Raw genomic sequence first — 23,821 nt, 5'->3', positions numbered from 1 at the left:
AAACATTGAGACAAAGGCTAGATGAGATTTTGTACTGCAAAAGATTATCAGAGTTTCTGGTTACTCCTTGGTGACTGATGTAGGATACTGTCAAGGTTCCTTCCCCACTCTGAATTCTAGGGTACAGATGTGGGGACCTGCATGAAAACCTCCTAAGCTTACTTTTACCAGCTTAGGTTAAAACTTCCCCAAGGTACAAACTATTTTACCTTTGCCCTTGGACTTCCACTGCCACCACCAAACGTTTATCTGGGTTTATTTTTATTAGGAAAGCATTGTTTGGAAACGTCTTTCCTCCCAAAATCCTCCCAACCCTTGTACCCCACTTCCTGGGGAAGGTTTGATAAAAATCCTCACCAATTTGCATAGGTGACCACAGACCCAAACCCTTGGATCTTAAGAACAATGAAAAAGCATTCAGTTTCTGAAAAGAAAGATTTTAATAGAAGTAAAAAGTAAAAAAGAATCACCTCTGTAAAATCAGGATGGTAAATACCTTACAGGGTAATTAGATTCAAAACATAGAGAATCCCTCTAGGCAAAACCTTAAATTACAAAAAGACACACAGACAGGAATATCCATTCTATTCAGCACAGCTTAATTTCTCAGCCATTTAAAGAAATCATAATCTAACGCATATCTAGCTAGATTACTTACTAAGTTCTAAGACTCCATTCCTGTTCTGTCCCCGGCAAAAGCATCACACAGACAGACTCTTTGTTTTTCCCTCCCCCCAGCTTTTGAAAGTATCTTGTCTCCTCATTGGTCATTTTGGTCAGGTGCCAGCGAGGTTATCCTAGCTTCTTAACCCTTTACAGGTGAGAGGAATTTTCCGCTGGCCAGGAGGGATTTTAAAAGGGTTTACCCTTCCCTTTATATTTATGACAGATACGTTTGTCATGTTGTTAGAGTATCTCAGGATCTGGAAGCCCAGAAGAGCTAATTTTATTGCTTTCAAGTTCTAAGATATTTATGCCTTCTTTCAACTCTTTTAATCACCCCATCTCTGGCCTCTTTTATGCTGTGTAAAGACAGCGAGGGCAGCACAAATGATTTCTCCACCACAAGAATAGCAGAGGACAGTCATAAGGCTGCCTCCTAAGGACCAGTGCACAAGCCCTGGCATAGGAAATGTCAGGGTGGGGCTGCAGCACTTAGCTTTGCAGCCTGGAGAAGTTACCATTACTTAAGACACAGGCCTAGGTGATTCTTCAGCCCCAGAACAACCTAGGATTGGGAGGGCACAAAGGTGGCTTAAAGCTACTTTTGCCCTACCATTCCCCCTAAGCTATGAGCTCTGTACAGAGCTACTTAGAGTCCTGGCATAGAATCTCACCCCAAGTGCTTTGCACCAACATGAGTTAACCCATCAGCTCCCAAAGCTAGAAGGCTCACTCTTGTTCTAACTACCATCTTCTCTGGAGCTGACACAGAGGACAACCATTCATCAAGCCTGGACCTCTGGAATCACTACCAAAGAGATAATTTATGGGATATGCTTTCTTGATCATACCTGAACTTCAGTCTGGAAATTCAGATGTACTGCTTATGTTCCAGAATTTTGAGCTAATACATGATACAATATGACCAGATGGAGCCTGCTGGATGGTTTCCTGTCTTTCTGTATATTGCCTATGGAGGGCAAATCTTCCTCTAACAGGAATGGAATGCTTGCACTTGATGCATCTCTGTCTTGACTAAAAGATGAAAGAACTGGCTATAGAAAAGGTTTCTTTTCAGATCAGTATGAAATCAGAATCCTGTAGAACTACTGGTGCCTTCAGAATACAGGCTGCTGCTTCCTTGAATGACAAAGCCCAGATCGACATGTCACAGAGGAAAGGGTAAAATGTGTGCCCTGGACACATGGACTGGTCACTGTGATTACTCAGAACATTTGTAAGAACCATGGGAGAATATGACTGAGGAGGTTCTTGGACTGGTAGTGAGCATGGCCATGTGTGACCCTGAGGAAATAATAATGACATTGCCAAATTGGTATGGTGCATGCCAATAAGAAGTCTCCGGAGGCCATGAAATCTCCTGGAGAAAATGCAGTGATTATGGAGGAAAGGATTGCTCTTTGTTTATAATGAAGAAAGTGGAGACTAGCCCCAAGAATTGCTCTGCGTCTGGAACAGACTGCATGGCACCTAAGTTGAAGAGATGATATCTTTCGAAGAATCAAATGTTGTTTTATAGGAATCCTAAAAATTGAAGATTGGATGAAAATCTCTCTGAGCTTGGAACAAGATCAGTTTCTTTCCTTCCTCTTTTGTTGGCGGGAATTAAAGAAATAGCCCAGAAGCTTGTACCAGAGGAGGAATAATGAAAGGAATAGGAGAAGTTAAATTGCTACTGGCATGGAAAACACATGTTTAAAAACAAGGAAAATAGGAGCCCTAATACTGACATGATCATTCTGACTGCTGCAGGCAGAACTTACAGTGGGCCGACAGGCAGACACAACCCAACATTTCTTTAGAAGTGCTTGGGCTGCCCTGGGCTGCTAGAGAGAGAGAACACATGCCCCCCTCAGTAAGGATTAATGGAGGCATTTTACAGAACGCTACAACCATTCTGACAAAATGTGGCAACAAAGCATAACTAGAACCACTGATGTAAACCCAAGATAATACTGGTGGGGTAACAGTGAAGCTTTTGGGACACTTTAATAAAACTAGAGTCCACAGCACTTGGGGACTCTTAAAAGAAGCAAGGATCACAAGAGGATACAAATATTTATTGTAAAATGATATCTGGCCACCATTATTCTTATGTGTAAACTGAGAGAGACTGGGGGCCACATCAACATCAGTCACCATTGTGATAAAGGTACTGACTCTGGATAAAAATCTTTAGCCTATGAATGATGACAATATAAAAAGTTCAGACTTATGGTCACATGTACTGAGGAAAGATATATGGAAATTCACCAGAGTGATTGACTCTGTTTGAATATTGCAAACATTGATTATGAAAGAACATTCCTAAACAACTATAAAGCCAAATCCACCTGAGGGCTCATACTTCTTCTAAGACTTTGACAACCTACTAGGGGTTTCCAACTTACCCTCTTTACCTTTGTGCTGATATATGTAATTTAGACATGCTTTTTCTTTACTTCTTGGTCTTGAATAATTGATGCATGACCTGCCCAAGCCTTCTGCTGTTGCTGCTGCTCTGCTAGTTCTATTAATTGTTCAGGTTTATATTTAGACAGATAATATTTACTGACTGTGAATGAGTAAAATCTAGTCCAGAAACAGATGCAGTAGTAATTGAATGATTTATTGCTGAGAGGAGACGTCTGTAAACTAAATGCATAGTCACCGCCTTTCTAAAGAAAAAAGTCATAACAATTTTAGACAGTAAAATTGTTCTAAGTGTTTGGAAGACCAGTCCATATTAATAGGGGGAAGCAAGTTCTTTCCAAAGTAAAGAATATTCCCAATAGTTGGTTGAGAGTCATGGCAGCAGAACTTGTATTGCATTGCAGGAGAATGATTTGGGAATGACTTCAGGATTAGAGAATTCTCTCTCTCTGGACCGCTCTTTCTCAAAGGATTTTGATATTTCAAAATGTGGTTTCACTGATTTTCACTCTGTGAAAGGGGAGGAGCCCCAATTTTAGGGCAGTCCAGCTGGTGGGCTGCAAAGGAGCTGCAAGCCCAGGAACCCCAGGCTCTGACAGAAACCTGCCTGCGTTCCATTAGAACTATGGCATCTCTGCAAAAGGTTCAGATTTTGCAGTATCAGCTGTTCTATCAGAATTCTCTGGACCAGCTCTGTTCAGGATACCAAATCTCTTGGGTTAATAGTGCTCAGGTATGAGATGGGAAATAATGGGTCTAAATCAGGTGTGCAAGTTACATATTGGTAAGCAAGCCTACTCTGGTATAACTTGTATGCTTCAGGGGCTAGGAAGTATAAGTTTACATCAACAAAGACTCCCTTACATTCACCTCTGTTGTGGGGGAAAGATGAGTGTGTGGGAAAACCTGCTCCTAGAACACACTGCTGGCTGCCATTCAGAAGCACTGACATATACCAGCCATAGGGACATGCAAACTGCTGAAGCACAAGGCAACCCCTTTTCCCATGGCGCCCTAACAGCAGCCAAAGTGCTAGGGCTGAAAGCGGTGACAAGTGAAGTATGTTTTTCCTTTTCTTTTTAACAGAGAAAGAAAGTGAGTGATGAGAGTCTCATGGGAAAAGGGGTCAGCATCAGGTGCCTCCTAATGGGAAGATATCAGGAGGCAGACGTGGAAAAAATGTGACACCATTTTTTCCACATGTAGTATATAGTAAAAGTATATGACATGGGCTTTGCTCAGCATACTGGCTGCAAAAGAAGTAAGTGGGAGTTACTAAAAGAGGGTGCACTGGGGGAACGGGGGGGAACCATCAGCCCCAGAATAAAAGGGTGGACAACAGCTCTCACAAACTATATGCAGGGAGGAAAACAAATAAAGGGAACATTCATAGAGTTTCTTTCATCCTGAAGTAGCTCTATGTATGTTAAAAGTTTTAAAATTATATACAGGGATCACTTAACCCAATCACTGAAATGTAGCCATCTCTGGGTGAAACACAACAGTTGTGTAACAGCATACAGGAATACCATGCAACAGTTTGAGACATGATGGGAAAACAGCTACTGGATACTGTACTTTAAATGCAGAATTAAAACATTGTCAAGCAAGGGATGCAGAACAATGATGACTGTGTAACCTTGGGATGGTTTATGAACCTGTTTGTTTAACTTTAGACAATTATGGTTATCTTCCCATTCAAGATGGTGTTACAACTGTGCTGCCATTTGCAGAAGGCAAGATTACAGAGAGGTGACACGAGTTGCTGGTGCTGTTACATGATGGAAATATCCCCTTCTTAGAAGATCATAGACGTCAAGGCCCGAAGAGACCACTAAGATCCTCTGGCTTGACTTCCTGCACAAGACAGGCCATAGGATTTCATCCAGTGATTCCTGCATCCAATTTACTCCATGCTCCTCAGATTCTTTTCTATGGTATTTTTCAGCTGTACGTGGTCACCTGGATCAACTAATATGCATTAAATGAATCACTGATGTGAAACCTTCTTATTTTCAGGTAATATGTTTGCAAAGAATTGCTAGAGTCATTTTGTATTTTTACTGTTAAGTAAAACAAAATTAATATCTAACTGAGCACCAACAGTACTTGCACCTGACGTTAGCTCCCAAAACCTTACCCAATGGGGTTAGGGAACGAAATGCTGCTGACCTTCATGTCCATTGTACTTGTAGGCCTGATCATGTAACAAAATGAGGCTTGCTGAACAGCAACAATAAGAGCATTTTTTTGAGTGACTTGACAGGCAAGGGTGATCTGCATGTTCTCCACTCCAAACTGGGACAAGAGCTAAAGGGTGAAAACACAAAAGTGTTAGCAATTTCCCCCATAACATAAAGGCAAGTTATATACACTAATTTTTCCTTGCATTAACTAATCTCCAGAAGTGGCATTAATCATTCTGCTATTGGTACATATTCATTTAAACATGGCTAAATGCTCAAGTCACTTCACTTCAGCTGCATTCATAAATTTGTATTCCCCAAGGAACTTAAACCAAAGATCTATACAAATGGCTACGAGAGAGGGATGCCATCAGACTACAGGAGGGGTTCATATAAAGTAAGGTTAGGATGTTGATTATTTTCATGTTGGTGTTTGCAATGGGTTTTTAATTATATATTAATTATTGGTAAAGAACGTGGGTCATGGATGGGGAAATTGTGGAAAGAAATAAGTTTTGAAGGACTGGGAAAGTTCTGTGTCATGACACTCTGCACCATACAATTTTGTTTCTACTTTTTGAACAGTACCATTGTTTTAATGCAATGGTGCAAAAAGTGAAAGATTAACAGTGAAGAATCTGTTACTTTGAAATAGTGTCGGAAATGAGAGATTCTTTTTCTTTTCACCCTGAAAAAAAATCCCTTTTCTGCATTCTTTAAAAAATAAAAATTTATATATATATATATAGGACCAAATCCTGATTCATTTATTTTTTTATTCATCGGTCCTTATACTTTGGCAAAACTCCCATTGACTTCAATGAGAATTGTGTCTCACTAAAGACATTAAGATTTGGCCTTCAGTTATCATACAGAGGATTTGACTGATATTATCAAGGGACAGTTCTGAAAAGTGAACAAAATTACACTGTTACATACAGAAAGACACAAAATAATAAAAACTTGGTAAGAGAAATGTACATCACCTAACACAATGAAGCCAAAGCTAATTGAGGCCTTTAAGTGCTACTGCAATATAATTGTTAAATAATATGTGCAGTGAAAGATTTTGGTTTCCTTTGGAAATAAAAGCATCTAGTCACCTGAATAACACCATCTCTTGTATGAAAGCTAAATTTTCCAATTTGATTATTGTCAATCTCTTGAATGCTTAACAATAAATTAGATGGAATATATCTGCAAGAAAAAATATATAACAATAATCCATAACACAGAGAATGCATCAAAGAAGCCAAACTGAAGGAAAGAAAGGTAATGCTAAAGAGCTCTGTATTTTCTGCCTCCTTCCCTATCACACAAAGGAATGAAGAATTCCTTCTTCAAATAAAAAGGAAGATTAGGGTATTACTAAATATTTCAGAAGCATTTGAGAGAGAAATAAAGTGTTCTGTGAAGTTTGTGGCTGAACACAGAGAATCATGAATTCTTCCCCATTTGGCTCTAGGATTTGGGTTACGAAGTGAAAAATCAACTTGTCAAGCATCATTTAAAATATTAGTTCCTAACCTTTTGGGATGCTGTGCTGTCTTCCAGACAATGACATCAGCCACAACAGACAGTGCCTGCCACTGCCCACAATTCAGTTATGCACATTCTATCCTGGAATGAAGATTCAGCTGCTTGGAATTGTATGTTTGGAGCAGCCCAGTCTCCAATGTGGATTAGACGCAGTGCTACTCAAAGTGGTGGTCCGCGGACTGGTGCTGGTCCGCGAGCCATCAGCTGCTGGTCTGCGCGCACATTGGAAAAAAAAAATTGCCGGTTCCCCACATCAGATAGCTTGAGAAGCACTGGATTAGAGTATATACAACTGATTGGGAGATGAGTAGTGATTTATCATTCAGATGGGGAGGGGAACCTGAATCCTTCACAGACATACTAATGATTGAGAATCACTGATAGAAATTATCCTTGCTGAAACTGGTAAGAAAAATGGATTTTCCTACTTTATTTTCATCCTACCAAAAAACCCTTGATTTTTTAAAATAATTTATTTTATTTACCAGGTTTGTAAAGGTGAAATCAAAGCAACTGTAAAATTTTCAGGGCCTGACACCTGCATGGTTGCATAAGAGGAGAAAGGGAGGGACACAAGTAGTCCCTCCTCTGTGCAGGGGTTGGTTCCAGTTGCAGTCTAGGCTAAGATTTAAAGTTGTTATTCAATGTATAGTAGGATAAACTTTGGAGAGTGATTTCTGTAATCCAGCAACTTTACATTCACAATTATGGACTAACCAGTAATTGGTTTTTAGGGTCCTGTTTCACTATTTGTAGAAGTCTGGGAACGACTGTCTGTCTCCTTGGTCCCAGCTCTCCAAATGAGGGACATTTTGAGAGAGTTATCACCCATTTTACTTCCAAAATTACCTATGTTCCACACAGATTTGGTGCCCCTACCCCCACTTTTATTACTGCACATCTTTACATTAGAAATGCAGAAAAAGTTACCTATGGCTAAGGAATCAAATTACACAGCATTTCAAGTTTCCTGCATGAATAATCTGTGTGTGCCCTTCACTTATGGTGGGCCTTACCAGGCTAAGGGATATGCTTGGTTATGAGCTGTCTGGGAAGATACTTAAACACAACATGTCCTGTGAAACATAGCAAAGTTCTGGTTTACCTGTCCACACTACTGTCATCTTCAAGGAGAGCTGTAATGAATATTGGTGGGGGCTGGTCTGCTTTCTCCTTGTGAGATGCAAATTCAAAGATCACTGGCCTCAAGTATAAATGGAACTCATCAAAACCCATCTCCCCTGCAAATGCTTTGTACATCCTGAAACAAAAATAGGAATATTTGGTAGAGTCGCTTCATTTTTTAAAAAAGTTTAGTACTGCTGTACATACCTACCTAGAAATCCAATATCTATTAAAAATTTATCTAATGTGTGTGATGAGGTTTATAGGTCCTACACTAAACCAGAGCAAGGCATTGGGCAGTACTGAGCCAGGGAGGCCCTGCTCCAGGTGATGGGACAGTTTAAAAAGGGCACTGCCAGCCCAGTGAGATGGGGGAAGAGGTTACAGGCTATACCAGGAGCTGTAGGCAGAGCGAATGCAGCCTTAGTAAGGCCCCACCTGGAGCAGTGATCCATATTCCCCACGGTCTCTTTGGGGCCAAGAACCTATGAGAGGCCCTGAAGAAAAGGATGTTGTCCCCCGGCAAATGAAAGCAGATACTAGAATAACTGAGACCATGCCCCAAAGCAGAGGAGCCACAGCCCAATAGGAAGTGCCCCTATGGGGGGCTAACTTCGAATGGACCAGTGAATGGTCCAGACACTGCAACACCCCTTTAGGGCCTTGGGTCAGGACCCTATCCCCTGCTCACCCTCCCCTCTGTCGTGACAGAATCTTAAGCGGGGAAGATGGGCACACAAGAGAGCCTGAGTGCTGCTGTATACAACCCAGCAGGGTATCCTCCAGGACAGGTAGACTGAAAAGAACTGTGAAGCCACTGCCTGACCATTAGGCCAGCGGCTATTGGACTGACCTGCTACAGTATGATACTTTCCCTAAAATTTTAATGATACTTAGCCTCTGTCATGTTTTCATTGATACCAGAACAAATACTGCTCATTGTGCTGCTGATATTCATTATTTGTTTATCACTGACCATGTGATTGACATATTACAGTACACAAAAATAAAGCAAGGACAAGAAGTTTAATGTTTTATGCAGTGTCTAAGGGAGAGCCTGTGAAGAGATTCAAAGAGGGGTATGAAAAAGTCAGCCTGACATGTAAAGAAGATAATTTTGTCAACCATGTTTTGGATAAACTGGAGGATAGTGCTTGGGAAGAGGTATGGGTGACAGAGAGGAAATTACAGTAGTCAAGACAGGAGATGATCAGACCCTGAACAAGCATTTTTACCATTAGAACAGAAAATCTGTGGAACTTGTGTTGTAGAAATCCTTAGTTCAGCACAGTCAGAAACATTATAACAAAATAGTAGGGGAAGAAGAGGAAGATGATCCCATAGGACCATCAAAATGTTGGCTGTTTGGACACACAGCGACAGAGTAATAAGATAACAACACTTCCTTTTGTCATAACAATGGGTCTCTGAGGAAGACAAATATTATGCCTACTTTATAAATAGGTAAGCTAAGTCATAGAGAAGCTATTTAGGCTATGTTCTACACTAGACAACTTACAGTGACACAGTTAATGCAGTCTAGGCATAACCTTAGTGAATAAGTGGCAATGCCACAAATAGGACCCAGAAGTCCCAATTCCCAGTCCTCTAAACTGTAGCTAACGCTCCCTGGCTCTATGGGAATAGCAAAAAAGTGAAATAAAAGAAGGAAGAAAAGGGGAGGCACAAAAGGGTGTCACATACAAAAGAACAAGGTCACATTTGGGACCATTAAAAAGTACATACACATCAATTAACACTATGTAGGAAGTGTATGATAAAGGAACTCTCAGCTCCAAAACCAAAAGGGCTCGGTATGTTTATGCTACAGACTCAGCTTGTGAAATGAGTTGCTCCTTAGTTCACCATATAGTCAAGTGAGCAATCCATGCAATGATATATTTACTTGTGTGTGAGTGTGTTACAAGGGGACACAGTGGCAAAGAAGGAGAGATACACCAAGAAAACCAGAAAAAGGGGGGGGGAGACAGAAATGTGGGAGGCAAAGGTTAATATGGCAATAAAGGAAACAGAAGAGAACCAAATTGAGACTGAATCCATCCTGTCTCCATGTTCCCCCACATTTACATGTCTTATAATTAGACTGTCTTGACACACTTACTATACGTGGACATTACTAAGGAACAAAGCAAAAAGACAAAACAATGAGCTGTGTGGAATAGTGTAGATAGCATATGTATTTTTAGATATAAATCAGTTTTCACCATTGGAGAGGCCAACAAGTAATGGGTGATCATTCTGGCAGGTCCCAAAAAGTTTCATTAAAGCCCTGGCACACACTAGAGAATCAACAAATTTAGTTTCAGTCACTTCATCTTATTCTGCAAAGCTGAAAAACAGGTTATTTGCCTTTCCGAAGTTTCAATCCAAACCCCAGAGTCTTTCATGGCAGATAGCTTAATGAACTGTGATCTTCATTACATCAAAGCAAGATACAAAATTAGCCGCTTAAAATATCACATTGAATAAAATACTTCTGTTTATACTGATGTTCAATCTACCAGACAGAATAATTTATCTGAAACAAATTATATGTTTAAATTGATTTACATATGCATCTTGATCCCTTATTTTCCCTTCAGACCTTTTTACAAAGCCTCCCTGTATTCCTACAGTAAGACAATTCACTACTGGTATTTTAAGGATGTATTTACTTGCCATCTCACAGATTGCTTGGGTTTTTGTGCTCGTTTTTTTTTTTTTACTGAGAAAATTCCAGATTTCAGATTAGGGTTCTTTGGAAAGATTTCTGTAAAGAAAACTCCCCCCCCCAAAAAAAAGTTTTTCCATAAAACAAAGTATTTTGTGCAAAGCGTCTGCTTTACATATATATTTAAAAAAAAAAATTTAGCCACTGACAACAAACATTTTTGTTGTTGTTTTTTTGACAAAAAGTCAAAATTTTCCATAGGGGAAAAAAATCCCAAACTTTTCCAGCTAGTTCTATTTCAGATCAGTGTGGTCAAAACAGGACTATATTTGCCTGCTGTTCGTTGAATAAACTGTAAGATACTGGGCTTCTTAACCTGTGTGGATCTCTTTGGCATGTTGTCATTTTATTTTTAAAAGAGGCACATGACCTTAAAACCATTGCCACAGAAGAGGCCGCATCTATCTCCACTTGGTTAATGATCAATGTAATTCCCCTTGGTTACCCTACTCCAGTAAGGTAGACAGACCCCCATTTTCACTAGATAAAGGGCCTACTCCTGCTACCTTTTTAGTGGGAGTTTGGCCACTGATTTCAAAGGCAGCAGTATCTAAGTGCAAAAATTTTCATGTATCTTTTATCAACCTTAAGTTGTACCTCAGTTTATTAAAAACATGAACATTTGTAAATGCTACGTAGACAACTCTTCCATGTATCAGGAGGAGAACAACAGGTGGCATCACATGTGCTCTGTGCTAACCTAGCCAACTGTGCACTCTCCAGGGCTGTCTCTATCAATCGATGGCGGAGTGTGATGAGTTCCAGGAGTCTGGAGAAGATATCTAGAATAAAGGCTTGTTTTTCTCTGCCTTGCTTCTTTTCTTCATCTGCTCCTGACTCTAGTGCTAACATAGCAATATCCCGCACAAGGAGTGGGTCTTCTAGCAGCGTGTCTGCAAATAACTGCAAGGAAAAGAAGGGAAGGGAGATATTATTATTAATCACATTTGTTACGGGAGTGCCTAAGGGCCAACACCAAGAATGGGGCCTCATTGGACTAAGCTCTACATAAAAGAAGAGTAGATGGTCCCTGCCTTGAAGAGCTTACAAAACATACAAGACAGCTCCTTGGTAGGAGAAGGGATATAACACACGTACAGAGTGAACAATGGGATGGTGGCAAACAGGATGTTAGCATCATACTTTTCTGTTGTTGGTTTGATGTGTGGAGGGGAGTGAGTTTACATAGGAGGGGATAACCTAAATGGAAAGAGAAGGGAAGGGTGAAGAGGGTAAGAGGGACAGTTGTGGAATGAAGTTGACTTGCATGTTTTTGTTTTTTGCTTGGTAATTTACTTCGTTCTGTCTGTTATTACTTGAAACCACTTAAATCCTACTTTTTATATTTAATAAAATCACTTTTTGCTTATTAACTAACCCAGAGCAAGTAATTAATTCCTGGGGGAGCAAACAGCTGTGCATCTCTCTCTATCGGTGTTATAGAGGGCGGACAATTTATGAGTTTACCCTGTATAAACTTTATACAGAGTAAAACAGATTTATTTGGGGTTTGGATCCCATTGGGATCTGGGTACTAGAGACAGGAGCACCTCTTATGCTGTTTTCAGTTAAGTCTGCAGCTTGTGGGGGACGTGGTTCAGACCTGGGTCTGTGTTTGCAGCAGGCTAGCATGTCTGGCTCAACAAGACAGGGTACTGAAGTCCCAAGCTGGCAGGAAAAACAGGCTCACAGGTAGGTCTGAGCATATCAGGTGGCATTCCCAAGGGGGTTTCTATGACCCAACCCATCACACCAGGGTCTCAAGTCAGGCAGCCAGAAACTGAGGAACAGACAATTAGGAAAAGTGTGGTTTAAGTGACTTGCTGAGCATCACACAGGAACTCTTTGGCACAGGCAGGGTTAGAATCTAATCCTCCTGGTCAGCATTCAACTGCCTTAAACACGAGACCCTCCTTTCTCTTCCTGCAATTCCCTGCTGCATTCACCACGAATCTCAACTTTTTCAACAAAAGAAATAGGGGTCCTGCAGACAACAGATTCCTTTACTACACAACCAGTTTCAGTCTTACTTGTCCATCCAGTCTCAGTTCTTCCCCCTACCCCACTGGTTCTCAGTTCCAGTAATGCTCCATCTCAGTTTCCCTCTCTCTACCCAACCAGACTCCATTTCCAATTTTCCCCACACATGCACTGGCTCCTTCTCCCAACCTACTTTCCCTACCCCACCACAGGTTTGGTTCATCCCCCATGCATTCAAATCAGGCAGCTTCCTCCTCCATGGTGGCTGGGCTAAGTAGAGTGGGGTCATTGAGAGCACAGGAGAGACAGACAGTCTCCTTGCTCTCATTTCAGGTACCTGGATCCTGACCTGGCAACCCCTCACAGCCCAGAGCTTCAACTGCAGAGACAGCCCTGCACAGGCCCAGTGTGGAGCATACACAGTGCAGACAGAAACTAGAAACTGCTAAAATTTAAGAAACCTTGACTGAGCGTGTGTGAACTATAATATTTCACAACAATGACCAATAGGCACTTGCCTGACATAAAGGCCACTCCCTGGCCAAATTTCAAATCCCTGCTCCAAAGCTTGGGGGCATTGGAGCTTTTAAAAGAAAAGGTCACCAGATTTTTATTTATTTATTTATTTTTAAAAACATGAGAAAACAAAGCATTTCCCTCTAGCCTCATTTTTGGAAATTTGGCTAAAAATTTTCCCAAAAATCAACCTGAGGCTGACACCAACCATGAGAAATTTCATCCCAAATGAATAAAGTTTGGTGATGTTATAGGCAACGGAAAATAGGATATTTTAAATGGGAAGTGTTGGGCAATCTGAATAGTAGGCAGTGTTACCAGCCCCACCTATAATAATATTTGTGCATACATCTAACCTTTTAATACTAATAACTATTAAACTGTACACACACACACACACAGAGTAAACATAGGGCCCATTTCTGATCTCAGACCAGTTTTATGTTTGTGTAACTTTTTTTTACTTCAACTGACTATCCTTAAATTATTGTGTTTCGTTGGTGTGAGATCAGAATAAGACGCTTTTTTTTCTTATCCCTGTGCCTTTAAGTTGGGATCTTTTGCATAAGAAACAGACAAAAAGGACTTTGATCAATATATAAATTCCAGTCAAATAACTAAACCAATACTAAAAGATTGTAAAACTAAAACATTAACCACTAAACAAAGAACATGTATGATAGCACCAAGATCTTTCCATCCTTACAACACTTACTCAACTGGATTTACAAGTTACAACAATTCTCACATAAAAAGTACAAATTGAACCTACATCTTTCTGAATTTGAGAGCTGTATGAAGATTCAGGCTTTTCCATGGTCAGCCATTCATCCACTGCTAGCTGAAGTACTTGTTTTTCTAGACTAGTCGCCTCACTGGGTGTTTTTGGTCTACAGATGCTATAGAACTCCTGAGAGACGTACTCAAGAGCTTTCAGGATTAAAGATGCCAGGCCCAGGGAAGGATGAAACTCCAGCAAGTAAATGTTCTTCAAAGTAGGGCTTTAAAAAAAATGACATTCATTAAATTGGTGAATTTATTGGAGAATATGATCACTACCAAAGGAAAAAGATCCTGTTTTATAAGCAATTGGCAGGACAAACTTTTATACTGGTGCAGTGGATGCTGCTTAATAGCAATCCTTATATTAACTTCCAGTTAACAGTAACATTTCACTGGGAACCCATCCCATCGACTTAAACGATAATAGGATTTGGATATCAGCAACATCATGCTGATGGGAACACTGAGCCTTGGGGTGGCTTTGGGGGATCGGACTGTCGCTTTGGTGGGTGTGCATGAAAACTCTGTGGGCATGGGGGAGGCAGTTACACCTTGTGTAAAATTAATATGGCTACTATAATGTTATGGAGGTTAAACTATACGGAAGGAATGTGCATTTTCCCAAGACATGTGCAGTGTATATTGGAGAAGGGGTAAAAGAAATGCAAATAAAACATGGTACTTAAATAAAATCCTAATAGGGCTCCAAAAGGAGCCACAATAGGTTGTGCTTTCTTTTTCAGATCTCTGTGTGATTTGGAGCAGGAGATGAAAGTGGAAAGTAATCAGAACTCTGGTGGAAGTAAAATGTTTCCCTTTTAAGACAGTCTCTGAGCTGCTAACAGCTTTGGATCCAAAAGCAAGCTAGTAAGCCTCTCTGTAAATGCAAATTACCTAGCTGATGGGCACAAAGGAGCTGCAAATAATGAATACATCTGGTCAGCAAACAAGTTACTAGAAGACTCAGATTATGGCCCTCCAGGAAAGGGAGGTGAAAAAACAAGTCAAGCCTGAAAATAAGGGGAACAGGTTAACCTTCAGGTGGGGGGGGGAGGGTGTGTGTGTACACAGTGCTAAAATCTGAAGCTGTGTCTCAGCTATTACCTGAGAATAAACGTAATGCTTGGTACAGCAGAGAAACTATTGCAAACTTGCTCTGTTGTACAAGAGGGGAAACTGAGGTACACCACCTCATGAATTTCAGTGAGTGGGGTAATTCACTAGCCTGACTATAGAACAAAATAAGGACAGCTTGGAGGTAATTCTTCTGTTTTTCCTGCAATTAGCAAGGAAATTTGTAAAAGAAAGTGGTATTATTATTATTAAGCAATAATCTGTCCCCACTAGGGGGTGGTGGAAATTGTTTCTTTTGTTTTTCAGACACTCTACAAGCAAGCTGGCACCAGCAGGAAAATTAACCCAGAATACCATGGATCTGTGTTTTGTGTTTGTCTGTGGTGTTTGTCTTGTTGCTAGCATTGTTGTGTTTTAATGAACAGAAAATCCCATGATGTGAGGGGGGGAATGGGGGGGAATTGGAATCATGTTTTTCTAAGTGGGGGGAATGAGAACAGGGACACAGGTAAGGCTCTGTGGTGTCAGAGCTGGAAAGGGGGACACTAAGGAAGGAAACTGGAATCATGCTTGCTGGAAGTTCACCCCAATAAACATCGAATTGTTTGCACCTTTGGACTTTGGGTATTGTTGCTCTCTGTTCATGCGAGAAGGACCAGGGAAGTAAGTGGGTGAAGGAATAAGCCCCCTAACACATGCTGCTTATTGAAAAATATTTTTGGAAGAAAGGCCCAGGCCGCAGGAAGGTTTGTGGGGTTCAGCCAGGGAAGGAAATCTTGGGATGTGCCTTCTCTGGCTGCAACCTCACAAATCTCCCTGTGCCTGGGGACCACAGAGGACATAAGGGGCGGGGGTACCTGCAACCCTGCCCAGTGGGGGAGCCCCTGCTGGAGTCCTGGTGCTGCAGGCTGGGAAGGGAGGCTGTGGGTAGGGCAGTAGCCAGGAGTGGGACTGCAGCCCAGATGCCAGGGCTTTCCAAAGGGAGCAGGGGTGCTGGGGACCAACAGAGCTGCACAGTACCTCTCCCTGCTGCTGCCCTGCCCACAGCTTTCCCTCCCTGTGGAAAGCCTCGGCATCTGGGCTGCAGCCTCCCTCCCTGCCCACAGGCAGGTTTGTGGGGCCAGTGTTTCCTTCCCTGGCTGCAGCCTTGCAAATCTGCCATACACTTATTAGCAACTGCTGGATAATAGCAACTTTTTGCTGGCAAGTGAGGAGCTGCTAATAAACAGAATCTACTGCATATGTATTTGGCATGCCACTTTTGTAGCACTCAAAAAAAAAAAAAGCTCTGAACTAAATCCTTCTGAAAGTGGCAGGAATAAGTGTCTATTGCAAGTGATTAGTACACAAACTACAATGACTTTAGCCACCAGCTGGAAACTAAGACTTCCACAGGCAGAAATCAAGCAGCTCATCTTAAAATAAAGTAGAGGAGTTAATAAAAAAAATTACATATGAAAGGTATGTAAAAGGAACTGTAAAGTCTTTATTTGTCAATGAAAGTAGAGAATAAAAACTTCAGTCATTCGCTGCTCTGATGCATCTGCATACTCGACCCTCAAACCAGATCACTGTACTATAACTAGTGGTCACACTTAATACTAATACTATAGCCAATTACTGCAAAGATATATCACAATATTGATAGAGTGATTCTAAAGTTATGGGTTGTAAGCCAATGGTCTGAATGGACTCTCCCCTACCATCTATTGATGATATGGGGGAAAGATCTCAGGAGCAGACCATATTTGCCTAGACACACCTACTTTGCCTAGATGACCAGCAGATGCAGCTGCTTTGCCAAAATGAACAATTTTAGCTGTTTGGGGTTAAAATTCACTTAAGTCTTGGATGCAGGGGTAGTGAAATGTTGTTACCTTATTGTATGAGTGAAGGGCAGCAGAACTGTACTTAAAATGCCCTAATTGAGGGGGTCCCCCTAAACTGAACTTCACTCACTAAGCAGGGGGTTGTGATGCCAAATCCAAGTGAAAGTCAGAGAGGGTGGGAATAAGTACTCTTACCTGGTGGTGCAGAGTCTGTTTAAAGGGTCTTAGATACATTTGACCCTCACCCATCAGTGTTTAAAGACAGAGCTGATTTGATTCAATCGAGAGTCTTTGTTACTTCTCAGTGATCACTAGAGCTGTAGGCACTGAGAAGCTGATCTAGGAGCTGAGCCTTAGATCCGGTGTGGGGACAGTGTAGTGTGAAAAGACGACACAGAAGAGGCAACAGCAGTGAGGTTCCCCATTACCCAGTGAAATCATTAATGGGTCTGGGCTAGGTGGTGGAATCTCAGCCTCACAGGTACAGGCAGCAGAGGCAGCAGCTGCAAACCGAGGTGGAGGCACCACTCAACTACCCACCTGAACACACTACTGGATTCTGGGAGTTCACTGACCTCAAACAACCAACTGTTAAAGGGGTGCAGCGGAAGGAAAGGGACATTGGTCCACTGGACTTTCATGCTGCAAGGTGGAAAACTGAGGCAAAGGACTACTGCCCACGATACTGTGGGGAAAGCATTTACTCATTGTTCGAATACTTTCAGATTATTGTTGTGTTTTCCAAAATCAATGTGGTGTTCCCTCTCCCCTTAATAAAAGTTATCTCGTTATACACAACTTTAGTGCTTGCAAGTGAGGAAGTATTGCCTATTAGAGGCACCCAGGGTGGTGATTAGTTTTCCCAGGTTTCTGGGTGTGGGCTCGAACCAGTTCTGTTTTGCAATGTTAAGGGGAACCCCTAGATATTGAACCCAGCCCTTATTGCTGCCACTACCATCTATCGGAAGGTAATATTCTGGGACTGACAAAAAGCTGCAACAAAAAATAGTGATCCTGAAAGTGAATTTTTGACATTAGTATTATATACACCTCTTATAACTGGGAATATTAATTTCCCAATGTAATGCAAAAATGAATGAATTAAATCCACTATCAGGAAAAAAGAATCACTTTTCTTGCTCAGATGTCTCTCTGGCAAACCATAGGGTGTATTAAATAGTAAAAGTCCTAACATGTTAATCTTCATTAGATGGCCCTTCCTCAGGCAATTACAATTTGGGATCCAGCACCTTAGACAGCAAGTTTCATTATCTGAAGACAGAAATCAATTACAACCACTAGAACGTAAAACTTACTTCCAACAAGACTGGCTGTATTAAATTACTCACCAGTTGTTGTTCAGAGAGATAAGTTGCTTAGCAATTATATTATGGGGAAGTCCAAATTCACTGATACCACCTGTTTGATCTTTTCGCCAAATCTTTTGGACATATTCCCACTGGGCATCTATCTGGAAATCAGTAATCAAAACATGATATAAGTGACATTAACAAACAAAACTCAAAACGTATCTATCAATGTTCAAGGCAAAACACAAATTCTTTTGAGTTAAATATTTTATTTAGTTGTCAATTGAGTTATATTAGGATTGTTTGGGCCCTAAATGTTGATGGCTACCATTTTTTTATTAACAGTGCTACTAACTACAGTAAGTTCGCACATGGGGCCTTCTGTCTGAGGATCACAAAGAACTTTACAAGAGTTCACTAATTACGCCTCCAAACTTCCACTTTGCGGACTGGGGAACAGAGAAATGAAGTGACTTGTGCAAAACTACATAGAAAGTGTGTGGCAGAACTTAGAATAGACCCCAAAGCTCATGACTTCATTTTGTACTTTAATTACTTGGCAAGGCTTCCACTCTCTTCACAACTATCTGCCAAACCGTGAAGTGTATTTTAAAAACAAAGTATTAATGATTTTTGTTTACATTTTCTTCAGTGGTGGAAAGGAGCAGCATCAGGCACTCAGACATGAGCTCTCAGTCTCCCATTGCATTGTGAACTTGAGGGTGACCACAGAATCTAATTTTATTTTTTAAATTTCCAGTTTGCTCAGCTTTTCTTCTTGTCTCCAATTTCAATAGATGAAGTCTTTTAAAGTGTGTATTTTAAATAGAACCCTGCAATCTTTCCAACATTCACTTTGTGATTTAAGTGCAAGTCTCAGCTTTCTCCTGTTGACTTATGGCTATTTAATTTATGGAGCATCCATCCAATTTCATTGTTAGACTAATACTGAGACGTTACAACCCAGCTTAAATAGAAGCACTGCAAACCTATACCCAGTACACTTGAGGCTTCTTAGTGAATCAAAGTTATCAGTTCAAGTATCAGTTCCCCCCTCCAGTTCTCCCACAGGATATATTGTCAACAAACCCTACTTACATGTTGGTTGAATATCTCTCTCACCAGCTGCAGCTGAAGCCTTAGGCAGATGCATTCATCATTGTAAGTGTTCACAAAATACCTGAGGCTGAGATCAAATCGTGGGCGTTTGTGCATGATGTCAGTTATTGCTTGGGCCAAAGCAAATCTTTCTTCTGTATCCAGAGCATGCTGGTAAGCCTCAAAGTAACCATCTAGAAGCTGAAGGGATATTCAAAAGTGAGTACAGGTAACAGGGACTTGTTTTCCTTTTTACTAGCCAAATATTCATTTTTTGCTGGTAATGGAGAGATTTCACGTACAACAGAGGGGCAAGCGAGACCAGACCATACCAGTAGTCTGTCTAGTTTGGTATCCTGTTTCTGACAAAAACCAGTACCAGAAGCTTCAGTTCAAGACATTTCAACAATAACCTACCCACATAAGAAGTTTCTTCCAAGCCCCAGGCAATTAGCAGCTGGTTTATATCCTGAAGCATGAAGGTTTTATCTATATAAAATTAAACACCTCTTTAGAGCTTCAGAATCTTTAATGTACTTCTCCTCATGACACCCCTGTGAGATAAGTATTACTATCCCTATCATATTGATGGAGAACTCAGGCAGAGAGAGGCTACATACCTTGCTCAAGATCACATACAGAAAATCTGTGGCAAACCAAGGAATTGAACCCATTTCTCGCAAGTCCTAGGCTAGGGCCCTAACCACTGGACCATCGTAATTCCCCAACACATGTAGACTAGTATTATGCCCCTATCAAGCTCCATGCCCCTACCAGCCTGAAAGTTCCAGCTTCACCTTGAGACACCATATATTTCTATTTGGCAATGGCTGTCACACATACACGATGTTTTCAAAAAATTTGAAGTATCAACCAATTTAAGAAGTGCAAAGACAATGAAGGGGTGATATGATTAATAGAGACTTGCTGAGATAAACAACTGGATATAGATATACATACCCCTTCTACCACAACAGCAAATGCACAGGGGGTTTCTGAGATTTCTGTGTGCATGTATTTCATGTATGTATGTATGAAAATGAATCCATTTTTAGTTAGAGTTCTATTTACTAAACTCTCCTTGCTTGGCACACAGAGACTCCCCTGTGCTCTTTCTGCTGTTGTGATGTGGCAGAGGGCCTGTGCTGGGAATAAGAATGAAGTAGAAATGGGTGATTCAAGTGTGTGAGAAGGGCCTTTACTCTGCTCTTCGGAAGCATCCATCTATGCTTCCTTGCACTGGGCTTTATGCCCTCACGATATAATGCTATCACCACTCTCAGCTATATAAACTTATTATTGTTATTTATTATTTGTATTATTGCTCTAGGCATGGACCAAGACCACATTGTGCTAAACACCATACAAAATAGTTTTAAATCATCCTCCTCTAGGTCTCTTATTCCATTCTTGTCTAATCTTTGTCTTTCAAATTATAAACTCTTTGGGCAGCAATGACCATGTGTATTCATTGGTGTTCTGTCCAGTGCTCTTGCAAGCTAAATTCCCTAAATTCTGTTTTTCCAACTGTTCCAGTGAACAGCAAATCACTTAATGTGGATTTTTGAGTTTGCAAATGAGAAAAGGTTCTGCTTTACGTACAATCCAGTGAGTATGCTTGCTGAGAATGTGAGAGAGACTTTTGTACTAATCCACAGCATTTCATTCACTGATAACGTAACTGTCAGAAGTATTAATATTTAGAAACAACTATGCGATGCAACACATGAACATTTGTTTAGCAATATTGAAAACCATCTCTATCATGTTCTCTAATGTAGCCAGCAGTAGCAGGTTGTGTCAACTATATGAATCTTCCATATTGGAAGATTAATAAAAAAATTAAATAATGAATTGGAGATTAACTGGTATGTATTAATAGTTTTCAGAGTTTCCTCACTGGGTGGGAATGTACCTGACGTTTATTCTCTAAGAGAGCAGCTTCACAAGTCCAAATGTCAAGCAGCACTGCAAAGCGATCCACAGATGCGTGGGCCCATGCTAAGAGGTTGTCATCACTGGATTGATGGTATGTTACATGGCCTAGGAAAGAAAGTGAACAGTGCAGTAAATGTTGGTGTTTTTAATGGGAGACATCTCCAACTGGTCAGCACCTCTTACAAGTGACTAGTCTGATGGGACTTACACAAGAGACAAAATAGAAGCAGGCCAAGATAGGTTTTAGAGTAATTTATTCATACCAAATTTTCTGAAACTTGATGTCACCCTATTTATTTACAAAAAGAGAGACTCTGTTTTACCTTTACCAGAGAATAGAAGGCCAGACAGCAGATTTAAAATTCCACAGGTTCTGGAGGCCTCTATACAGTCTAAAATGCAAACACCAAGTGTCTGGGAAATTTTATTTGAATATGTGTGATCCATCGAACACACACATTCAAACAAATGCTGTTTGGTGTAAAGGGAAAAGAGGGATGGGCACTGTTTGGGAAACTCCAGGTAAAGAGACATAAGTCAGGATAAGATCAAAGAGGTTGAAAAGTACATTTGTTAGTTTGTCAGAGGATTTAATCCTAGTTGCAGTTATCTCTACTTCCTCACCCCAAAACCTCAGAGCTCACAAAGGAAACCTGCATACACAGCAGGAGGCACAGCAGTGCAAAGAGCTCTTCACAGTGCTGAAACCAGAGTCTTACTTTCAGAGGACTTCTTCTTAGAGGAAGTTAATTGTAGTTAGTTTAGTCCTGGGTGTGAAGTAGAGGACAAAACATTGATCTGCACTGGCAGCCAATGAGACTCCTCCAGCAAGCAATGATTCCAGCTGGCTGGTTATGGTTTTATTTCTTAATAAATATATGGAGAAGCAAATCAAAAGTGTCTGCATAGCTCATGAATTGCGTGCCTAGTTAGTTTCATTTATTCTCCCCATTTGGAAAGGATGCTATTACATTAAAAATGTAGTTTGCTTTGTCAACAAAAGATAAATCCCATAAAATGGTCTGAAAACTCAACTTTCTCAGACCAAATTCAGCCTTAGTGCAAGTGCGTGACACTCCACTGGCTGCCCTCCAGCTCCAAATTGCAACAACCATCCTTTATTTTGATAACTGGACAGGACAAGAGGATTTTGAACCCAACACTGCTGTTCCTGAACTGGCTGAAGGGGTTACCATTAAAGCATTTATTGCCTACGATAGCAAAGCACTCTGCCTCCTCATCACACTCAGTCCCTGTTGATCCAGTCACAGAGACTGGAACCAGGATCTGTGGCATGGGAGCGTAAAGAACTAGGACAAAAATAATCCACAACAGGCCATGCATTAATGGACCTTTGGTGAGATGGGAGACTGAAGATTTAAGTGATTTACAAACACAGAAACTGCCATACCAGATCAGGATAATCATCGATCTCAGTACCAGATGCTTCAGAGGAAGGCTTACAAAACCCTGCAGTAGGCAGTTATGAAATAACCTGTCCACAGGGAAAGATTTTTCCTATCCCATCCTCCCCCCACATTAATGCTTGGCTTATGCCCTGAAGCAAGATGTAGGTACACCAGCCTACTAAAGCTTGCCAGGCTTATTGCTATCCAAATATGTGTAATTGATTTTAAAAACGTGTGTGTTAGTTAAAGCTTTAAAAAAGTGTGTTGGAAGGTCATATAACATATCCCTCCACAATTAAAAATAATTCCTCTCCTGTATCATTAGAAAACTTTTCCTCTACATTTTTGAATATATATATATATATATATATAATATGCATGTGTAGCTGTTTATTCATGGTTTTCTAATCTTTCTTCCCTCTCTGTTTCCTTGATTGTTTCATCTCCTTCTCCCTCCTTCCATTTCCCCACAATCCAGTTTCTCTTTCAGCAGCAGTTTGTAACCCAGTCACTTTCAACTAATTTCCTATGGTAAAAAAACTAAATCTGCAATGTGAAATAATTAGCAGTTTAGTTTTTACCACAACAGAGAGAAGGTTAAGAGTGGGTGGAGATGCATGAAGTCCCGACCTGCCTTTTGAGCAGCACTTTCAGAAGCAGCAGTAGTTTGAAAACTATAAACTTTTTCCTCCTCTAGCCCATCCCTGTCACCTTCAGTTGCATATTTTCACCCCACTCTCAGGCCACTTCAATAATCTTTCTTCCCTCATTAACTCTATTTAATATAACGAGGTCCCAGGTGTATCTTGTGGGCAGAGCACTGGAGTGGCATCAGCAATAAGTGACAATCATTCCAAGTGCTCGGACACTGTTGTGATGGATGTGGTATAAAAACCTACATAGAATGAGTAGGAAAGGATCCAGGTGTTCAATCGGAAAAATGGCTCTGCACAATGTCCATAGCCACACTTCAAAAAAGTCATCGCACAAGTCCAGTTTGACTCCCTGCTTTTGAGCTATCAGCATTTGATCTTACTTTTATCTTGTTCAATGTACTGGCTTGCCACGAGCAGCAGCTGATTTTCGAGGTCCTTCAGGTCCTTTAAAGCTATATCGTATATGATGTAAGCCCCTCGCTGGTCCTGTGTGTGAATGTATCCATCTTGAGTGGTGTAAAAGTCATCATGATTTTCCACCTCGGAAAACT

This window comes from Eretmochelys imbricata, chromosome 3, assembly GCF_965152235.1.
Source record: "Eretmochelys imbricata isolate rEreImb1 chromosome 3, rEreImb1.hap1, whole genome shotgun sequence".
Classification (NCBI taxonomy): domain Eukaryota; kingdom Metazoa; phylum Chordata; order Testudines; family Cheloniidae; genus Eretmochelys; species Eretmochelys imbricata.
The sequence above is the reverse complement of the archived record's forward strand: the minus strand, read 5'-3'. Positions refer to the sequence as shown.